Genomic DNA, 22,598 nt, shown 5'->3' with positions numbered 1-22,598 from the left:
CTACGCAAAGAATAAGGGACCTGCTGCAACTAGCAGTTAAGGAGTTCTCTGTTAGCTCCAGTAGCAAAAGCCTATGTTGGTGGAACTGAAGAACAAGGTCCATCTGAAGTGCCCAATGCACTCCACAAATATTAAGTGATTTAGATTAGCAACATCTGTGTGAGATAGGCACGTGCTGTTATCCAAATTTTATATATGAAGGAACTGGAGCACAGAAAGGGTATGGATGACAGGTTGGACCTCCCTTTCAGGGTAGCACCAGATGTGCTGGGGTCCCACTGAGCCCAGCGGTCCGACCAGCCTGGGTTTCCCTTGCATTGGGTTGCTGTGCCAGGCTCTCAAGCCCCTTTCTAGCACACACCCAGGCAAGGCCACACCAAGCTGCAGACACAGACTGAAATCAGTTCTGTGTAGGAGGATTCAACTAGGGGAATGGTCAGCACTTCAGTGCATACACCATCTGGAGTGTAAACCCCAAAACAATATTGTCTTGTGCTGTATAGAGAGATCTGTAAAATGCAAGTTCTATTGTCCTTATTAAGTGGCTCATTCAGGCTGATTGAATGATCACTACTGTCTGGTGGGCATTCCCCCAAGTAAATACACAGTTGTAATTGTTATGTAGTCAATATTCCTAACTTCAGACACAGAAATGATACATACATACAAATTGGATAAACACATTTAGTAGGTCATAACCTTTTCAATGATACCGCACATGACCCATCTTGCATAAAACATATCTTAGTTATGCCATATTCATATCATAATATTTCTATGAAGAATATGGGGTGTAAATAAAAGTATGATTTGGCTCCTTCACTGAAGAAAAATTCCTGTTACCTTCCATGGTGCAGGGTTGGTCCTAAGAGACTTTCCCAGGGTCATGTAGCAAAGTCTGTGGGAAAGCCAAGTATGGAATCCAAGTCTCCTGACTCTCAATCTTGTTTTACAAGATCAAAACAAAACCATTCCCCAGAAGTAATTAAATTAGGCCTTGAAGACCTCCAGCTGCTTACCTAGATTATTTAGGCCATGTATGTATTACTTCTCACCTACTTCATTTTCCCCCTTCCATAGGATCTGATTTAACTTTTCTTAAGTAATAGATAAATTACTGGTGTCTGTATTATCAACATCTTATTAAGAGCAAGAATCCAGCTTGCTGCCATTGGAATGTTGTAACATTAATCTCTAATCAGTGATCAGAATGAGATCCAGAGAATGAAATTTATCAAATTCCATTATACAGTGTATCTGGAAGGATGATAAACATGATTAAAATTCATTTCAACAATAGAGTTGCTCATATGTATTTGATGATCTTTTTCCTTAGAATGGTTAGACAAATTGTATAGCTCCCCACAATGAAATTCAGTCGTGGACAGTATACAATTTGCCCTTATAATAAAAAGCAATATTTACACAGAATGCATTTTGCGTGGAGATTAAATATAATGTGTAATGAAATATACTTAAGTACTTTATAATTTATTCTGAAAGCAAAATGCATTTGACCAAATGTCATACATCATTCCACAGAAGACTAAATGGCAAATACAATCTATATTCCTAAACAAACAAACAAACAAACAAAGCACCACCACCTGCATTAAGGGAAGCACAGTTAAATACTCAAAAGTCAGAAAATGCTCAAGTTACGTTTGGGTGTCAAAATATAACTGCACCCCTTTATGCATATGCATTATGGTGTAGACTTTAATTGCATGATCACATACTATTTCTCAAATGCAATATTTAGTTTACCCATTGACTTAATTTTATATTTTTTATACCACCCTAGACACACATGTAATATCTTCTGCTACTGTGTAGTAGTCTGCAAATCCAAAGAGAAACCAGTAAACTCATTTATATACACAGTAAACAAGGGAAGGGTTTTTGCAGACCTACTTTAATCATCATACACCTTGCAATATCCATAGTGAATGAGGCAGGGCTCCTACAGAATTTCCAATGGGATTTTAAAGAAAATCTGTAACTATTTGACTGTAGGCACCAGTAGGATGGCCTGTCCCATGCAAAGTGCACATTCAGGGATCGTTCACACTGAAGTCACTGACCAAACTCCCATGGGCTTCAGTGGTGCAAAATCAAGCCCTGAATGAGGCAAATTAACGTGTCTCTGTCCTACTACCATAGACCTCAAGGTGGGATCCATGATGGGACTAAGGTATTGCAACTTTTAAGTTTGATTCAAGAACCAGGGGAAGACAGGCATTTGACCACCTAAGTCATGTACGGGGCCTGATCCAGCGGATGTGCTCAGAGGCTGCCTACTGAATCAGGTCCCATTCAAAATCACAGAGTAGGAGGAGCCCAAGTTGTAACTTTTAGCCCAGTTTTTGGACCACTTTCTTGAGCGATGAGAGCCCCCCTGTTCAAATGCCTTCTCCCCCTCTAGCAGAGAGTGGAATTGAACCTGGGTTTCCCACATCTCTGTGATTTCAAATGGGACCCAATCCAGTAGGCAACGTCTGAGCTCACCTACTGGAAAGAGCCCCCGCACATGACATAGGCTTTTGAATGCCTGTCTTCCCCTAGTTTTTAATAGCTCTGGGGCTTAGGCAGGAGATAGGTGTCTGGACACCTAGAATGAGGCAGCAGTACACATGCTCAGAGGCAAAAATATAGGTGCTGAGGGAATGGTTACCCTGAAAACTTAAACACCAAGTGAGCCTAGGTGCCTACAGGGTTCAGTGGGAGTTTTTGTGGATCACAGTGGAGTCAAAATCAGAATTTAGGTGTGTAAGTATGGGGTTTAGGTGCCTAAGTGTGGGTTTGTGGATCCGGGCCTCAGCTACTCAAGTGAGAGCATAACATGAAAGCTTGCATAGATAGATAGACATCCAAGAGAGTTTAGTCATTGAGTTAAATAGGAGCTGGATAGAATGGGGCCCAATTAGGGTGTTCATAAGACAGGGTTCTTAGTGAGTGAAGCCCATATTTGGCCCATTAAGGCTTGTCACACATAATAACATATCTAATTGCTGTTCCAATTGTTGCACTCTCTTGGCTACAGCAGCCTGGCTTGAATCCTTGCCAAGGAGTTATTATCTTATTTCCATCCAGAAAAGAATTCCTAAAGGCCTAAGGCCCCAATCCTACTGCTGTTAATCATGGAATAGTTCCACTTAGGTCAGTGTTACTGCTTACATAAGTAAGGGTAGCTGAAGCAGGGCCTAGAGGTGTAATATAAAGAAACTAAGCTCTCTTATTAATAAAACATTAAAACTGTTCTCCAATTTGCAAGCAATCACTGAAAAGCAGAATCCTACACCAGACATAAGCTAAGTGTATGTTCATAGAAGGATAATATATATATTTATATTCACAGAGCAACCAGTTGCAGTTTGTGGGCAAAATTCAGCCCTGTTGTAAGCAGAAGCAATTCCTATTGATGGCAATAGGATCATTTACACCAGGGCTGCTTTTGGCTCCATGTCTATTTAGTACAAGAATGCACAATAGTACCAGATGGGGCATTGATTTAGTACAAGTTGAAAGCTTTTGCACGTGAATATTTAAAAAGACTGTTTCTACAATAGCAACTATTTTGGGCTGGAGAACAACATGTGCCAATCTGAGTTGCATCATGCTTTGCGTATCTCAGGGTTCTTTACTTTGAATAGTTCCATACAGAACAGTTTCTTAATCTCTCCCATACAGTTACTGTATGTATAAATCCTCTAACTAACACAAGGATGCAGCATGTTTCTAAAAAGATGCGCCCTGTATTCACTCGTGAAAGTACAAGCCCGCCAGTGGGAGTGATTGAGGCAGATCTTAGTTTAAAGAGCCCAGGGGCTCATACTATTTTAGTACAAGGGATTGGCGCACACGCACACACACACCCCTCACATTTTTTGCACATTTGGTTTTCATTTGTTTGAAATGGTTTTGTAGCCTAATAAAAGACCTACAGCTTTATATAAGGAAGTTAACTGGTTGTCTTTGGGCAGTAGGAGGCTTTTTCATTTATTACTGGGTTATTTTAAGGGCATTATACAGTGATCCCATGAGCTCTGTTATAGCATTGATTTGATTTATATCTTTTTTTTTAAAAAAAAATTAGGCTGTATTTTATTAAAATACCAAATGTCAGTGTGAAAACAGAGTGTGTTGCCTTTTTTATGAAGTTTCTTCAGCTTGGAATGGAAAGCATAGTTTGTAAACCATTAGATCATCCATTATTTTCCCCTTGCGCCTAGTTTAAGCATAAGCAATGTAAACAAAAGGTGCATTGCTTTGGGGTCCTATTCAAGCCCTTATTCTAGAAGTGCAAAGCTATCTAATTTACCAATCCACTCACACCTTCCAGCAAGGGTTAATTTGCTAGGGTGATCTCACCCTTCAAGGCTTGGACCTGAGGAAGAGAATTTGCCTGCCTAATCTCACATTCTGGCAGTCGGACAAGATGGGAGGTTCCACCAGTTCCTTCCCTTTCATAGCTCAATTTGGAAGGCCAGCCTTTATTGATCCAATTAGCAACAACTTCTGCATCCTTCCAAGTATACTATTAGGGGTTTTTTCCTCAGTAAAATGCTTATCGGACATAGCACAGCAATCAGAAACACACATATTTAAAAGCACAATGAAATCTTCATATATACAATACTGTAGATATGTTTATTTTAGTGGCTCCTCTCATTCTCTTTGCTACATGTATAAGCACTTACTATATAAGGTTAGAATATTGGAAACTAGTATTAACCACTTTACAGCAGAGTAAAGTACAGGATACTGAATAAGTTGATGGAAAGTATATTGCAAACTTAACTTGCTAGGGTCCAATTTAAAACTTTTTGACTCATTCCTTCTTTTGTATTTAGATTTTTCCATATAATATGTACCGTATCAATAAATTTCCCTTGTAAAGTCGTGCCTACAGTGCTTATTCAATGTGGATCTGCATTAATTCAAATAGACATCAAGGGACAAATCATAGTCTCAGGACACAGCCCTGGTAAGTGTGCTGAGTGGTATGAACTGCGGGGTGGAGGAGAAGGAGGGGCATATGGGGAATGGAAACCTCCCACCACAAGCTAAAGAACAGTAGCAGAGTTGACCCAGGGACATTAATTCCAGCAGTCGGGGGCTTGGCAAGTGGATCTGCATAGTCCTGGATCCACTAGCCATTCCTTTGCCCCTGCCCAGCTCTATGGCAGTACAAAATCCCTATTCTTGGGTGCTGAGATTTTGCCCTCTAGAGCAGTGTAAGTGTCCTGTTTCTGCTGCACTTAGTGCTCCGGTCAGCACAGAGGCTTTGTGTTCATGCAAAAATACTGTGCATGTTTACCTCAGGGTAACTAACACAAACGAGCTATCCTGAGGTAAAAACACAATGAAGACCAGGCATTTCAGTTTTATTGTGAGGTAAACTCGCTAAGGTCATCCCCTGGAGGGGGTGCAGGTTGTTTATCCTGAGGTAAAAAAAATGACAATTTTTAGCAGTGAAGACAAGCCCAGAGAGGCAGGCAAGATGGATTTACCTCAGGGGCAAAATCATGCCTTTAAGTGGCTGATTCTGGGAAGCTTATACTCCCTTGTGAATCCTGGAGCGGCCTTCATTTCGAACTAGATGTTTATAAAAGAAGCCTGAATGCACACTTAATTTGTGCCAGGACTGAGCCCCAGCACCACTCGGCTTGGCAGTTCAGAGCTCCGGTATCTCTGGGCTTGCCGCATCAGTTACGAAAGCACCTAATTGCTTGAGCCCCAGCATCTCTTTCATTACAAATTAAGCACTGCCTGAAAGGGATATCTTCCAGCCTGTTGTATGGTTGTTAGATTTGTTTTGCATTAGAAATTCAGGTCTTGTTTACCCTGTTTTTGGTTTGTCTATTTTTTTTTACTTGAAGACTTTACGGACTACAGAGAAAAATGGTAGGATTAAGGGCAAAGGAAGCTGAAAATCCACATCTGAGACGTCCATTGAGTTTTCCTGCAAAACAAGAGAAGACCACGCTTGACTTGACATTCCTGCTATTTATTAGTTTAAAAAAATAAATAAACGAAATAAATAACTGGTATAAAGAAGAAAAACAACCACACAAACCTACTTTTTTCCTGCTGAACATCATCTTTAAAGTAAACTCGAGTCATGCAAATGGATTCCAACTGAAATCCAGATAGAGAGTAAATCAGTGCAGCTTCATTCAGACAGTAGGGTCCTCAGGATGAATGTATGGGAGTGGTGGTACTGAAATGGTTAAACAGAGAGTGCAGTACACATAAAAAATAACACCCCACATACCTGCAGCAAAATAACCTTTTCATTCTGATACAAATTGTGGGAGCTGAAACACTTTAAGTGGGTGTAAGGAGATTCCTGCATAAACATCATCTGTTATAACAAAGGGCCTGTTTCTTCTCCTACTGAAAACAATGGCAACGTTCCACTGACTTCAATGGGAGCAGGATTGGGCCCAAGGTTTCCATGCTGCTTTCGGAATGGAATGGAATGGAAACCTCCTCCCTAACTAATCTGAATACAGGTCACACAACTGTTTCGCTTTTGGGGATAACGGAAACAACTTCTTTTATGTGGACCAGGTTCCACATCTGATATGCCCAGCCACAGATAAAAATCACAAGCATGCTTCTCAGATATTGAATAATATTGTTTAAAGATAGAAATTGTGAGCTGCTAGTCTTTTAAGTATAGTCAGACAAGCTAAATAATCCAGAGGGGTTTACAAGTGGGTGGAAAAGAAAGTGGAAACTTCTGTGAATTTTGGTAATAATTCAGTTTAGTATCTTATTTTGATAGAGGGCTCCCTCTTCTGGATTTTGATTTAACTGTATTTCCTGGAATCAAAGCTTGGCTGAATAGCCCTGCTATACATTTCAAACATAATTATTACTAGACTTAGGGTGACATTTTCAAACACCTAAACATGTCTTAGAAGCTCAAGTCCTATTGACCGTAGTCACTTAGGATCTTTTGAAAAACCTAGCCTTCGTGTTTAAGCATCAGGTGCTGTGAAATCTGGCCTGTGAAATTTTAAATGTATTTCTTTAACAAGGCCACTACGTTCTTGTATTTTATATTTCAAATTCACATATAACAGACACAGAAGCGTTTCTAGTTCTTCTCAGGTAGAACTGCTTGAATAGTAAAAATATGTATAAGAGGAGCCAGTCTATATAAAAAAAATACAAAAATAAGTGTTAGCTGCAGGACAATAGAAACTCAGCATTCACAAACAAAAATGACTCCTTAGCCACACTTTTAAGTAAAGATTTAATAGTACAGCAATGATATTTAATACTGATGCAGAGAGGTCTCATATTATTGTATGAGTGTAGCAAAATATAGGCTCAATCTTACTACCCTTTGAATTTAATAGCAAATCTCCTATTGTCTTCAGCTGGAGATGGAGCAGGCCTGTACTACAAAACATTTATCATTTATGAACTATTATCATACTTGATTTCAATGGGTGTCAGACTGAGTCTTTACTTACTAAGCTGCAAAAATTCAGTGATGCACAATGAATCTTCTGGTCATCAGAGTGAATCAGTGAGATCTTACTGTACCTTGTGGTTACTTTTCTTCTTACTTCACTTCACAAATCCCCTAACTGATAGGAAATATTTCCAAGGAGCACAACCTGTGGATGATTATGCCTTTCAGATCAGCAGTCCTAGGAGGGAAGTGTCAATAGAGTGGGAAGCTCCCCAAAACCAAAACTATTGTTCTTTAGCGTTGATACAAATCAAAATAGTTTCATACAGATACAGTCCTAAAATCCTGCCTTACCCTACAAGAAATTTCCTGCCTTGTGGGGTGAATAGCATTGAATTCCTGCAAAAGACAGACACTCCCTGAAAAATAGGCAAAATTGTCAGGCCTGGGACTGTATATTACAAAAATCAACATTTATTTAGGAGAATAATTTTTTCAAGCTGGAAGAAAGATATTTTTAACATGGACAGGGCTATAATACCCCAATGCAAACATTGCTATGAGGCTGTGGCTATTGATTAGGTTCCTGGCCAAGTGGAAATTCATTATTCTAGGAAAAGACGGGAATGGCAAGAAATCTCTGGATTTAACTGAAATTAAAATAACAGTACTTCACATTAAACTTCACGGTGAAGTGAGTTGCCAGATGTCATCCAACAGGTCAGAGGGAGATCAAGGGATAGAATCCAGGTCTCCTGTGTCCAAGTCTAGTGGCCACACCCTGGACAACACTTTTTAAAACTGTGGCTACACTCTCAAAAGTGACAAAGTAAAAATGGCATCAAAGGGTTGCATATTTCGATCATTTCTATAGGAAATTTGCAGTTTACAGGTGAATACAATTTTTTTCCCAACTGCTGGGCCAGACTAGGAGGTTGGCATGGAACTTCCAACTGCCCCACGTGGAGACTTTGGCATTAGTTGAAGTCCCCATATTTCATGGGACAGGGTACACAAATCCTGGCCTCCATACACCCTACAGCACCCAGGAGATGTAGTGGTCTCTGGACATCTAGAGAAGTTGCGCTTTACACACCATCCACCAGTCCTGGCATCCACACACCATGTGGCGCCTGGGAGATGTAATTGTCTACATCCGCCTGTAGACCGTTTCCTTTTTCTCCCTTTGTGATCCACTTGGCCAGACTAAGCCAGGGGACCAGGAGGCCAGCATGGACTTCAAATTGCCCTCCTTGTCACTTTTAAACTTTTCATGCCCAGTCCCCTGTGAACTCAGACAGTGTAGGGGTATGGAATGGCTTCCATATGAGAAGAGATTCATAAGACTGGGACTTTTCAGCTTGGAAAAGAGACAGCTAAAGGGAGATATGATTGAAGTCTATAAAATCATGACTGGTGTAGACAAAGTAGATAAGGAAGTGTTGTTTACTACTTCTCATAACATAAGAACTAGGGGTCACAAAATGAAATTAATAGGCAGCAGGTTTAAAACAAGTAAAAGGAAGTATTTTGTCACACAACGCACAGTCAACCTGTGGAACTCCTTGCCAGAGGATGTTGTGAAGGTCAAGACCATAAGAGGGTTCAAAAAAAGAACTAGATAAATTCATGGAGGATAGGTCCATCAATGGCTATTAGCCAGGATGGGCAGGAATGGTGTCCCTAGCCTCTGTTTGCCAAAAGCTGGGAATGAGTGACAGGGGATGGATCACTTGATGATTACCTGTTCTGTTCATTCCTGCTGGGGCATCTGGCACTGGCCAGTCAGACGACAGGATACTGGGCTAGATGGACCTTTGGTCTGACCCAGTAGGGCTGTTCTTATGTAGTACCCACTCAGGAATTTACCATTTCCCCAACCAAAAACGCCAAAGGAAAGAGCCAGTGGTTTACTGATTGATTTGCTGGAAAACTGGAAGGTAGATGAACGACAATGTGGCAGATTATGTTAAATCTCTTGATTTTTAAAGCATTGTCAAGATTCTGGGAGGGTATCCTCAGAGGGTATTTCTAAGGTGCCTATTATCTTATATAGAGACTGAATGTGCTGAGGTAATGAAGTAGTCCTCTAACACTGCACGATCTGCTGTAATATATGCTGCTCCATGAATGATGGGGAGCCATTCCAAACTCAACCTTTCATGCCTTTCATAGATGTAAGTCAGGCTATTATAATTCTATTTGAATCTTAAAAAAAAAACCCTGAAAGGTTAGCAAGACATAATATCTGGCACCTCTAGAGGTCAGTGTAACATCAGAAGTGGAAAAAAATCCCTATCAGACTGCTTTCTGTGTGATTTGGTAGGCCTACATTTATATTGGAATGCAAATTTGTCCAACAATAAGGTTTCAAGGAAAAAGTTTATAATTTTTTGTAATATTATAAGGAGGTGGGCCCAGTGTCAACTATTTCCACTGACTGTAACTGTGAATGAGGTTTGTAAGGGCTCTGTTGGTAGTTAGACATTAGAGGTGTCTACTCTACCATGTGAGCGTAAAATGCTCATTGGTATTAAGGGGAGTTATGGGCATATATCCACCAGGGGCCAAATCCTGAAGTCCTTATTCACTCTTTACTTGGCTCTTATTCTGGCATAATTCCCACTGAAGTGTTTTCAGGAATTTTCCTTGAGCAAGTATAACATGCTGGCAAATTGTGTGCTGCATCCCCTAGTGGCTAGCCAACTAGAAGGTACCATCTCCATAGAGGCTACCTGTTAATGGATTTTTCCTTTTAGTCCTCTGCTGTGATGCTGAAGGTCCTCACTTCAAATCCTGTTGATAATCTACATGGGGATGTTAAAAAAGAACTAAGTAAAACTGAGGGTATGTCTACGCTGTGCTGGCATAGCCCTATAGTGTAGGTGCAAACTACACTAGGAGAAGGTATTTTTCCATCCAACGATGTTAGCTACGTCATCAGAAGCATTCTCCCATCAACATAGCTGCATCTACAGTGGGGAGTTTTTCAACATAGCTATGTCGGTTAGGGCTGTGGTGTTTTCATGCCCCCGACCAATGTAGCTATGCCAATATAACTGAGAAAGGGTTTCAGGTTTGGCCTAAGAAGAATAGTCCTGATTCTAAATTATAAATTCTGACCACGTATCTGCATGAGATATCTCCCAAGAGTTTAGTAAATGAACCATTTGGGAGTGAATCCTGAATCCTTGCACACTTAAAACTCCCACTGAAGTCACTAGGAGTTTTGGGCAGGCAAGCATGGTAGTTTCATTGCTCTTTTGTCAAGAATTTCAGCTGTGCAAAGCTGTCGGTGTCCTTGGTATTTGGGGTGGTGACAGCTGCCCAAAGTGGTCAGGGTTTGCAGTGCTTTAAGCAATGCTACCCTCCAGAAAAGATGGAACTTGACCCACTGTAGTGAGCATAAGCTACAGTTGACCTCTGAAAGAGCCATCAAGCTAGCTCAAGCTCCTTAACTCCTAATCAAGAGGGAACAGTGTTTTTGCGAGGGAGATAAACATTCATCACAGATGGAGAAAAAAATTCCAAATTTGAACCCAAATGTCATGGGTTGATCCACTAGTCTTTCAGTTCATCATGTTGCCTAAACTATCTCTCTTGCTGATAGCTTCAGATTGTCTTTTATGTATATTTGACGGAGTGGAACACAGCTGTAGTGTATTAAATGCACATAGCACGTCTCTCGGTTGAAGCAATCATATACCCAGATGCAAAATCTAGAACTCAGAGACCTCATGTGAATCCGAGACATGCCTAGGGGGATTTTGGTTTTGTGAGGAATAAATATAAATATTATAATCTGTGACAGATATAATCTCACTCCAGTACTTTCTACTTTATTTAAAAGGAAAGCTACCTATTTTACTCAGCCCTGCAGTCTGAAAATTCCAAAGAAAATAGGTCCTCTCAGCATGAACAAACTGTGAAATGTAGTTGAAAATAAATTCTTAATATAATTGGCATTAAAGAATTTTCAACTACATTTCACAGTCTGCTCATGCTGAGAAATGCTTTTATCTTTGGAACTTTCTGCTGCAGGGCTGAAAAAAATTTGGGACACTTTCCTCTTAACTCTTTCAGTTTCCTTGGATGACAGAATCCAGCAGAATGGAAACTGCTTATAAAATGTTGATATTCAGATCAGACAAGTATATTGTGCTACCTGAACTTGCTCCCAAGAAAGGGGGGGAAATATATGTTGTAAATCCTGTTCATGTATATGGAGCCTGCTGTTTAAACCAAAGATTATGTATTCCTTCATACAGATCACAATTGCTATACTAATAGTACATCACTATGCTATCCAAAAATCACAACTGTTATGCCAACATATAAATTACTAAGGGCCAGATTTTAATAGTCTCATTCATGTTGAATAGCACCTGGCAACATGAAGCACAAAGATAGCATTCATAAAGCACAAAGATAGCATTCAGTGACCTTTGCTTTCTCCATCCCCCAACCTGAGATCCTGTGCCAGGCACAGTTTGGCTAGACCAAAGGCTAGCGGCCATGAAGTCAGTGGGAACTGTGGGTACTCAATATCTCTGAAAATCAGGCCTAGGGTCTCCCTTGGCAACCAAAAACTGAGGCACCCTAAATTTAACTAGCATCCAATTTTGAAAGTTCTGGCTTGGAGTTCCATTCCTCACCCTATTGCTAACTGTGCAACCAAGGGCCAGTTACTAAACTTATCTAGGCCATTTATTCCATCTTCATATGATGCACAATGAGTTTGTGGAACTCATTGCCACTAGATATCACTGAGGCCAAGAGCTTAGTGGGATTCAAAAGAAGGTTGGACTTTTATATGGATAATGAGATCATACAGAGTAACAGCAGCAAAGAACGAATAAGAATAAAGATCAGAAACAAAAAACCTGATATTTCAGGGCAGAAAGCAACATCTAGCTAATGAGCATTAGGAGGAAACTTTCCCTGTGGTCAGGTTATCTCATAACTGCCACGCTGCAGGATTTCATCTGAAACATCTGGAGCTGGCCACTGTTGGAGACAGGCTACTGGATAGGATGGTTTGATCCAGTATGGCAATTGCTAGATTATACTGAGCCCATTACCAAAGTGTGCAAGTGCCTTATAAAAAAAGATTACAGCTATAATGGATCTGCAAAGCATCAGTCTACAACTCCTATCAGTTCCCTTCCCACTGCAGGTCCCTTTCCCCTGGCCAGGTAAGGGAAAAGGTGCCGAAGCAGGAAGTGGATGAGTTCTGTCAGAAGGCAGTGGCCATATGGCAAAAGAGAAGCTGCAGGGAAGCTGAGGCAGTGGCTGCATGGCAAGCAGGGAGCTGGAGAGAACCTGGAGTCAGAAATGGATGCAGAGCCCTTATGGTACAGGCTGTGACTGCCAGATATTACAGCTCTGTGTGAGAGCATTAGTGACTGGACAGGGAGCCAGTGCAGAGGAGCCCCAATGAGAGATACTAACTGAGCCTGGCTTGGAAACCTACAAGTTCCTATTTGCTTGAATAGAGACTGAACTGGAGAGGACATCCCAGGCACTGGGCCTGAAGAGCCCTGAGTTTTGATTAGACTGCCCAGAGACCCAAACATTCACTGCTATTTCTCACTTGAACTGTACCTGTTTAAGCCACTGTACTTAGGGTATTTGCAAACTTTCCATTTCCTGCTAGCCCTGGTAAAATAACCTGTCCCTTAGCCATGTGTCTGAGAGGTTACTAGGACCCAGGGCTGGTGCTTGCAAGACCCAGCTGATGAAGTACCACTAGTGATTGCATCTGAGTGGTAGTACACCTGGCATGCCACTGGCATCCTAGGGGGTTAGGGTATGGGGTAGCCCCAATAATTATACAGCCAAAACAGACCAATTCCTCCCCACTTCCCCAGAGGCATTTGGTATCTGACCCCTGCACACACATCCTACTCTGTCATGTCCTCCTCCTCCTTGTTGTGGCTCTGGAAAAGCTGAAATGAAGAAGTTAGCTTTATACTTCTCTGAGGGGGCAGTGAGATGTGGTCATTCAAACCTGTCTGTGCCTCAGTATCCTTATCTGTTAAATGTGAATAATACTTACCCGCCTTTGCAAAGTACTTTGAGATCCTTGGATGAACGTACCTGGTACTTGGCCACTGTTGGAGCCTCTGGCCTGAAACTGCACACAAAATATTATTCAAAATGGACAGTTACATATTATAACTCCCTAAATATAAACCAGCCTGCCCTTCATCCAAAACCAATTAGCTCCTACTTTTAATTTGCCTCAAATCTCCCTGAATGGACTAAACACATTATCATTTATAAACCAAGAAAGAAATGAGCAAAGCTCCTGGGAGCTTGCTTGCAACATGAAATATTAGGAACATTTACAACTATAATTGTATGTTCCTCATGGAGTTTAGATCTGGAGAAAACAAAAAACAAGTGTCCTTAAGATAGGCGGACAAAAGGTGAAGCGGTCATTTTGCTATAAAGTGCAAAGCTCTAAAGAGAATGGCATCACCTCCCTTGTCCATGGAGTCTTCTCTTTACCTCTTCTGTCCTCCCACTTCTCTAACATATACATACCATCCAAGCTAACCTTTTTGTGGAAACTAGCTGGTGCTGTTGATCTCTGAATTGCACCTCAAGGGCCAGAGTTAGGTCACAACTGGAGAATAATAGTCATGTTCTAATAATCATGGATTTTGGAATAATCTAGTGTCCTACTCCCGGAATGTTTTAAATTTTAAAGGGCCAGAAGCAGCGGGATTCATGTTACATGGAATGAACAGGGTCCTGGAACTCAGCATAAAATACACAGGTGCAAGGTGTTTAAAAATTATAAATATCCCAGGGTATTAATAGTCAAATAAAACAAATGTAATAAAGAAAAAATTAGCCACAAACCGTACACCAGAAGAACTTGTTTTCCCTAACTAAGCCCTATGTTCATTGAGTACCTTTCTCCAACAGGACTTTCACCTGAGTGAGTGCCTTCTAGTAATACTCTCTCTTATATGTTGATTAGGGCCCCATCATACCCTGCTGTTAAAGAGACACTCACACTTGACGTTCCTGTCTTAAGGATGAGTGTAAAGGGAGCAAGTTAGATAAGAAGAAAAGAAAAGGTTAACAACAAGGTCAGGAAAAATCTTCAAAGGGCTAGGACCCTACCACAGGCCAGTGGCGCATTCTGGGAGCCTGCTGTTCTACATCTGGGGAGCAGCCAAGCCATGTACCATCCAGATGACATTAGCATAGGTAATTTGAGAGTGGACCAACCAGCTACCCTGAAAGATCCTAGAGAAGAGAAAGGCATCCTAGTCATTTATAAAGGATCCAGAAAGGGCAGAGCCTTCAAGCCACCACTCTGGAAATTCAGGAGGGCTCCATGTATCCTAACTAATGGAGAACAAGAGAAGAGAAATAGCTCTACAGACTTGAGTGGAGAAAGGCATGGGAAGTTGAAGAGAGCCATCAAGTAGGGGGTGTGGAGCCAAGGCTTTGCCCATTTACTCTCTATTCCCTGCCCTTCCCCACAACTGCTCAGAGGAGGGGATAAATGGGCAAGCAGCTTAATCCTAGGCAGCTAGACCTGAAGTCTAGTGAAGAGGGTATTAAATAAAAATGTAATCTTTCTGAGATTTTTCAAAGCGACCTACAAGATCTGAATGCTCAATTCCCATTAATTTTCCCATAGGGATTTGATCACCCAAATAGTTTTAAAATGCCAACCTTCATGTCTTGTAGTGCTGTGGATCACAGTAGACAGAAGTTGGAGGGAAAAAAAGAGTTTGCCATCCCACCCCCAAATGGTAAAAATGTATCTGCTTATTGTTTTCTATCACATTGGTCTGTAACAACCTGATTTAACTGAGGCTGGATAAAAAGTAAGTTGACATTTTCTTGTGTAAGTCAGACCACGTCAAAGTGCCTAGAGGCAATTTCATGAAATACTTGTCTCATTGGTCATGTGTATATGTTATATATTATCAAACACGTCAAAAGAAATATTTTTTAAAAGGACACAAACCCTAGGGAAAATGTTAAATCTATCAAAACCAGTGAGGGCCAGATTCTGCCACCCTTGCTCACATTAAGTAGTACCTTACTCTGAAAACACTGGTGAACTTAATAGAGCTACTGTAAATATTGGATTCTTTAGATTATTAATGCCTGGTCTCTGCTGAAGGCTAAGAACTCACTGGTTGTTATGGAAAAAAAGAAAATAAAACATTTTCTTACCAGCTGTAGACACTACTCAACGTGAGTAAGGGTGGCAAAATGTCTCTCTTTCTTGGTAAAATTTGGGACTGTGAAGTATTCATTCTAATGTTTGAAATCATAGAAAAGGTTATTTTAAAAGCTGCAAGATCTTTGGAGCAGGGACTGGCTTTTCACTGTATGTGTGTACAGTTCTTAGCATGCTGGGGTCTTAATTCCTGATGGGGGCCTCTAGGTATTATTTTAATAACAATAAATTATATGGAAAACAGTTGAGAGCCATCAGAAACTAATTATGAATAAAATTAAGGGAGAAAAGGTGGCTTCAGATGTCTATATGTCAGACAGATATTAAAGGTATCTTCAAGCTCCAATGTGAACATTACTCAAACAAAGGTGCTGGGGGAGCCTACACATTCAACTTATGCAAGTATCCCCATTAAAGTCAATGAGGCTGCTTTCATGAGTAAGGACTACTTGAATGACACCAGTGGATCCAAATTCAGTTTTCTTTGGATGTAACTAGATCACCTTCCTTTGCTGTGGCTAATCTTAAGGAAAGTAAGGGTAAGAGGCCCACATTGTTCAACCTCTAATTTAAAAGGAAAGATGGTCTCATCTCCTTATTTATGGAGAAGACTGGGTTTTTTAAATACAGCACAGATCTGGCCTGTATGTCCAAAGCTGGCATTGATAACGTAAGAAAATGATCATTTTCACATTTGTGTAGCACTTTGTATTTTCTTTGGGTGCTGTACAAAAATTAACAAATCCAAAAAGGATGAAATCTGACCTTAGCTAAAGCACCTGTGAGGCAATCAACACAAACCCCTTTCACAGAGTCTTAATAGTTACCTCTGCAGTAGATGCCTGGGGCAGACAAACTATCCTCATTTCACAAGGGAGGAATGAGATCTTCTCATCCCATGTTTACCTCACCTTTCTAGAAAATCTGGTCCTTGCTGCTGCGGTGGGTGGTTTAAAGACAGGTTTGCATTCTATGTTGTGCAACCTAATGGATCTCAAATGTGAGTCTCCTGATTTACTAATTTCTCAAATGGCCTCCTAGGCAAGTTTCCAAACTAATACTGCCAGGACCAAAAGTCAGAACTGTTTCTCCTGGTCCTTAGAGAGTGGCTTGCTGTCTGCTTCAGTAAATCATTTTTTACAACTATTCCTTGATACTGCTCGACTGAACTGCAATCAGCCTGAACATGTGGTGGCCATCAGCTCATTTCACTGCTCAACAACCATTATGGGATTCTCTGTTAGATATTTTGAAGTTTTCAGGAATAAAAGGCCATTTTGATATATTAAAGGCATAATGTCAGGTTAAAAATCATGTGTCCTATTAGAAACCTGGGAAACCAGGGCATAAATCTGCTTTTCTACCTCAGCAGAACCACAAGGTGGTAGACTGTAAAGCCAGCATCCTTTTATATATAAAAAAGGTGTCACTGGCCCAAGACTGAACCTTGCCTCCTGGGCCTCAAACAGAGATAATTAGGGTTTCCTGTTTCCAAAATGAAGTATTTTAAAATTGCAATTCTGCAAACATTTTCAAGTTTTTGGCTTTTTGTCCTAATCTAAGATGGAAAATTCTCTGAAAATTCTCAAATTATCACAGAACTGAAATGTGTTTTCCTGGCCAGCTCTAAGTCTGACCTCCTATATATCACATGCCATTAAATTTCACCCAGTTACCCCTGTATGAAGCCCAATAACTTGTGTTCAACTACAGGATATCCCCCAGAGAAGCAGCCAGTCTTTAATTCATATTTGATATCAATCAATGGAGAATCTACCACATCCTTTGGTAGTTTATTCCAATGGCTATTCACTCTCACTCTTAAAAAAATTGTGCTTTATTTCTAATTTGAATTTGTCTGGATTTAACTTCCAGCCATTGGTTCTTGTTATGCCTTTCTCCTCTAAGTTAATGAACCCTTTAGAACCTGGTATCTTTTCCTCATGAAGGTACTTACACATTGTAATCAACTCACCCCTCAATCTTCTTTTTGATAAACTTCAACAGATCAAGCTCTTCAAGTCTCCCACTGTAAGGCTCCAGCTATTCATGTATTTCCAGGAAGACTGACCCAAGTCATGGTGAGAGCATTCTGGTTGACATAGCTGTTGTTGGACAATACCCAGATAAATGAAATTCTGAGGTGCACTCTATGAAGTATGAGTATGAAGGAACTCTATTCCATACTGCCACACTCACTCCTATATGCACTTACTGTAGATTATGACACTCCTAGGACATCCTAGGACAGCAGGCAAGAGAACATCTCACTAGTACTGAATGTGAGATTCTGCTCAGTGTATCCTGTGAATAATTGTCCCACATTCTGTTTCCTGAAGTGTTTCAATTAATTCCCCATACGAGAGAGAGAGACTCTACTCAGAATTGTAGAGAGACTGACCTTGGGATTCAAGAGGGAGTGGAATGACAGTGCCGGGCAAGGTGTACTAACATTTATAAGTCACTGTAGATGAATGGGTCTTTCTGTATCATATTCCATTTTAGGACTGAATACATTGTGTTCCCATCACCCCATTTTGACAGAATATACCCATGTCCTCTAGTGTAATAATCTTTGTACAAAGTGTGCCTTGTGAGCTACTATTTGAAAACTCAATTTGCTGGTCATTATTGTCCTCATAAAATATGCGTGGCCACATTGTATGTGAAGTTATCAGATGCTACTGTATGGTGGTGTTAACACATGTTCCAAACCACAGCCCTGCCCAAACAGAAGTTGGAAAACAGGTCTGTCTCAAACAAAACAATGTGTGTTCTGCTTAATTTGCATTTAAGCAATATCAGAGTCATCAAGCAGGAAAGGAGACAAAGGGCAAGCTAATGCCTCAGCCAGGTGTAAACAAGACCATTGCTTTCTAAGTGACCATTCTTTGACAGGAAAAGGGAAATGGGTAAAAAGAAGCTACATTTTAGCAAAGAAACAGCATGGCATTCCCTTCCACACAGACCACCTGTCGCCTTTACTCCCAGATGGAAATGCTTCTCAAAGGGAGGGACAAGGAGTATAAAAAGAAGGGGCAGACATCCCAAGACAGTCCTTCTCCTCTCTCTCTCTCTCGATTCACTGCACAAGAAGGGACAAAGGAAGCAGCCAGCACGCAGAGTAAGGGGTCCTGGCCTAAGAAGTTTGGCCAGTAAGAGTATTGAGAGCATGTGGTGAAAAAAACTTTACTTTGAATTTAACACAGTTTGTTAAGTTAGGCATTAGTTCTGTTTTATCTTTATTTTTCTTGTAACCATTTCTGACTTTTATGCCTCAGTACTTGTATTCACTTAAAATCTCTCTTTGTAGTTAATAAACTTGTTTTATTGTTTTACCTAATCCAGTCTGTTTAAATTGAAGAGTTTGGGAAACTCTATCTGGGGTAACAAGATGTGTACACATTATTTCCATTGATGAAACAACAGACCTATATAAATTTGTATTGTTGAGGATAGGGCTGGGTAGTATAGGACAGACATTTCTGGGGAGAAAAAATCTGAAGTATAATTCAGGCTGGTAAGAGCCTATGTGTGAATGGCAGACTGCAGTGTGTACACACACACATGGGAGTGACTTGCATGCTGGAAACTGTTTGTGAGCATCCAAGATGGAAGATACAGCAGCAAAGCATTGTAAAGAGTAGCCCACGTTAGAAGGCAAGCAAGGGCATGCACAAAAATTTAACTGATTGTGTCTCCTTCCCCCAGCAGGAGTTTGCTCTTCCTTCCCTCCACCTCACCCCTCCTCCCCTTCTGCCCCCAGCCCAATAGGGGCTCGCTCGCTCTTCCTTCCCCCGCCCCACGGCCCCAGGGCTGGAGGAGTTCTGTGCCCCTGATTATGGGGGCGGGGGAGACATGCCCCTTTCTTTCTTGTGCATGCCCCTGCAATGGGGGAGAGGGGGGTTGTCACACAGCTACTCATTAGTCTGGATTGTAATTCTGGGTACATCACACCCATAAAGACAGTTATGCATTGTGAATACATTTCTAAGGAAAAACAACAAACAGCTAGGCTAAATTTTTTGAGGAGTCACATCCACACTAATTAGAGTCAATTATCTATTTCTGACCTGTGTGTTATACTGATATTCCATACAGCCAGAATCTTCATCAGCCAATAAAATTCCTTCACAATTTTAAAGAGAGATATTAAACATCAAGGCTTAGGTTTCTACTAGGACTGTCAAGTAATAAAAAAAATTATCACAATTAATCACATGATTAAAAAAATTAATCACAATTAACTGCACTGTAAAACAACAACAGAATATTGTAAAACAGTAACAGAATACCATTTATTTAAATATTTTTGGATGTTTTCCACATTTTCAAATATATTCATTTCAATTTCAACCCAGAAAACAAAGTGCACAGTGCTCACTTTATATTTATATTTTATTTTATAAATATTTGAACTGTAAAAATAAAATAGTATTTTTCAACTCACTTAATACAATCTCTTTATCATGAAAGTTAAACTTACAAATGTAGAATTATGCACAAAAAAACTGCATTCAAAAATAAAACAGTCAAACTTTAGAGCCTACAAGTCCACTCAGTCCTACTTCTTGTTCAGCCAACTGCTCAGACAAACAAGTTTGTTTACATGTGCAGGAGATAATGCTGCCTTCTTCTTGTTTACAATGTTACCTGAAAGAGAGAACAAACATACCCATGGCACCGTTATAGCCGGTGTTGCAAGATATTTACATGCCACATGCGCTAAAGATCCATATGCCCCTTCATGCTTCAATCACTATTCCAGAGGACATGCATCCATGCTGATGATGGGTTCTGCTCAATAACGATCCAAAACAGTGCGGACTGACTCATGTTCATTTTCATCATCTGAGTCAGATACCACCAGGCAAAGGTTGATTTTTTTTTGATTTTTTTTTGGTGCTTTGGGTTCTGTAGTTTCCGCATCAAAGTATTGCTCTTTTAAGATGTCTGAAAGCATGCTCCAAACCTCGTCCCTCTCAGATTTTGGAAGGCACTTCAGATTCTTAAACCTTGGGTTGAGTACTGTAGCTATCTTTAGAAATCTCACATTGGTACCTTCTTCGCATTTTGTCAAATCTGCTGTGAAAATGTTTTTAAAATAAACATGCTGGGTCATCATCCGAGGCTGCTATAACACGAAATATATGGCAGACTGCAGTTAAAACAGAGAGCAAGAAACATATAACTCTCCCCCAAGGAGTTCGGTCACAAATTTAATTAATGCATTATTTTTTTAAGAGTGTCATCAGCATGAAAGCATGTCTTGAGGAATGATGGCCAAAGCATGAAGGAGAATACGAATGTTCAGCATATCCGGCATGTAAATAACTTGCAATGCTGACAACAAAAGTGCTATGGGAACGTGTTCTCACTTTCAGGTGATATTGTAAATAAGGGGATAGCATTATTTCCCCTAAATATAAATAAACTTGTTTGTCTTAGCAATTGGCTGAACAAAAAAGTAGGACTGAGTGGACTTGTAGGCTCTAAAGTTTTACATTGTTTTATTTTTGAGGGCAGTTTTGTAACAAAAAAAATCTACATTTATAAATTGGACTTTCACAATTAAAAAAGAGATTGCACTATAGTACTTCTATGAGGTGAACTGCAAAATACTATTTCTTTTGTTTATCATTTTTACAGAGCAAATATTTGTAATAAAATAATATAAAGTGAGCACTGTACACTTTATATTCTGTGCTGTAATCGAAATATTTGAAAAATGTAGAAACACACCAAAAAGTATTTAATAAATTTCAATTGGTATTCTATTGTTTAACAGTGTGATTAATCGAGATACATTTTTTAATTGTAATTAATTTTTTTAGTTAATTGCATGAGTTAACTGTGATTGACAGCCCTAGTTTCTTCATGTGGGATTTTAAAAATAGGTATGTGAATTCAATCAAACTGATGCTGACACTGAACCTAGTAAAGTCAGAGAAGCCTATAGCAGTAGCTTCATAGTTGTAGATGTTAATGGACATCAGTTCTTTTTCATCTCAAGCTAAATTATATATATATATATAAAAAAAAAAAGTCTGTGTTGCACCACAGAAACCCCCGATTAGAAGAACACTGTCTAAGGCAAACCCTAGAGGTGGCAGCAACTTGAAATAAAACCAGCACAGAGAAACTAAGTTGATGCAATATTTAGGAATGGGATTCAGAAGTACAAAGATAAGAACATTCTTAAATGAAGGAGCATGATTCTGAACTGCCTTACACTGATTTTACAGATTAAGTTACCCATGATTTACACCACTGTACTGTCAGAATCAGGCCCACAGTAACATTATCTCAGAAACAGCCGACTGTATAGGACCAGATTTTATGCTATTCTAATTTACATTGGCCAAAGGGCCAATACTGAAGCTGAAGATTTGCCTCAGCACATAGGTATCTTAAACCTTTCCTCTGGTTATGTTCTCTATGCTGTAAGTAGGGATGGGAGAATGCCACAGAAGGCAAGCCAGCTCTGTGCCACCAGAGGATTCCCCTTTGCATTAGGGATGGTCCTCTGAGAGTCAGTTACACCAGCTTTATGGTCATATTCCACCAATGTGGAAGTGCAAAAGAGCAGCCTCACACCTGAGGATCTGGCTGATGTTTGTTCAAACTTTCCAAAAACATTTAGCTTTGGGCTGAGACAAAGTATGAGAAATTTCAGCCCAGAGGGATCCGTGTTTAAGTTATAAATGACTGACAAGAAGGATTTAGCATGAAATGCCCATCCCAGCCTTGACCAAAACATCACCACTCTTACACTATAATTAATTGTCTTACAATACTGAAAAAAAAAAAATGTACAACAGGTTTTAGTGACCCTTTGCGCTTTTCACCTACCCCAAAGCAGTTTCTATTTGTCAAGAGTCATACCAGGATTTTAAAATAACCTCAACAGAAACCGCTTTATTTGTCTTGGGAAACCAACAATGCCAGAAG

At 40.1% G+C, this 22,598-nt stretch overlaps 1 protein-coding gene across 4 annotated transcripts in view; it reads right to left on the bottom strand.

Moving 5' to 3' along the window:
• Positions 1-1,341: 1,341 nt before the first annotated feature.
• The window catches only part of C2H7orf25 (chromosome 2 C7orf25 homolog), a 35,370-nt gene continuing 14,113 nt past the window's right edge, over positions 1,342-22,598 (bottom strand). Inside the window, exons 2-5 of one of the 4 annotated variants that reach the window (XR_012157437.1) lie at positions 17,623-17,752; positions 13,532-13,568; positions 6,084-10,239; positions 1,342-5,965 (exon numbers count right to left, since the gene is read on the bottom strand). The gene's annotated coding sequence lies outside the window, so the exon portion shown is untranslated. Of the gene's footprint in view, positions 5,966-6,083; positions 10,240-13,490; positions 13,569-17,622; positions 17,753-22,598 lie in introns of all 4 variants that reach the window. The other 3 variants (XR_012157438.1, XR_012157440.1, XR_012157439.1) reach the window with 3 other exon arrangements.

This window comes from Lepidochelys kempii, chromosome 2 (assembly GCF_965140265.1).
Source record: "Lepidochelys kempii isolate rLepKem1 chromosome 2, rLepKem1.hap2, whole genome shotgun sequence".
NCBI lineage: Eukaryota > Metazoa > Chordata > Testudines > Cheloniidae > Lepidochelys > Lepidochelys kempii.
The sequence above is the reverse complement of the archived record's forward strand: the minus strand, read 5'-3'. Positions and strand labels throughout refer to the sequence as shown.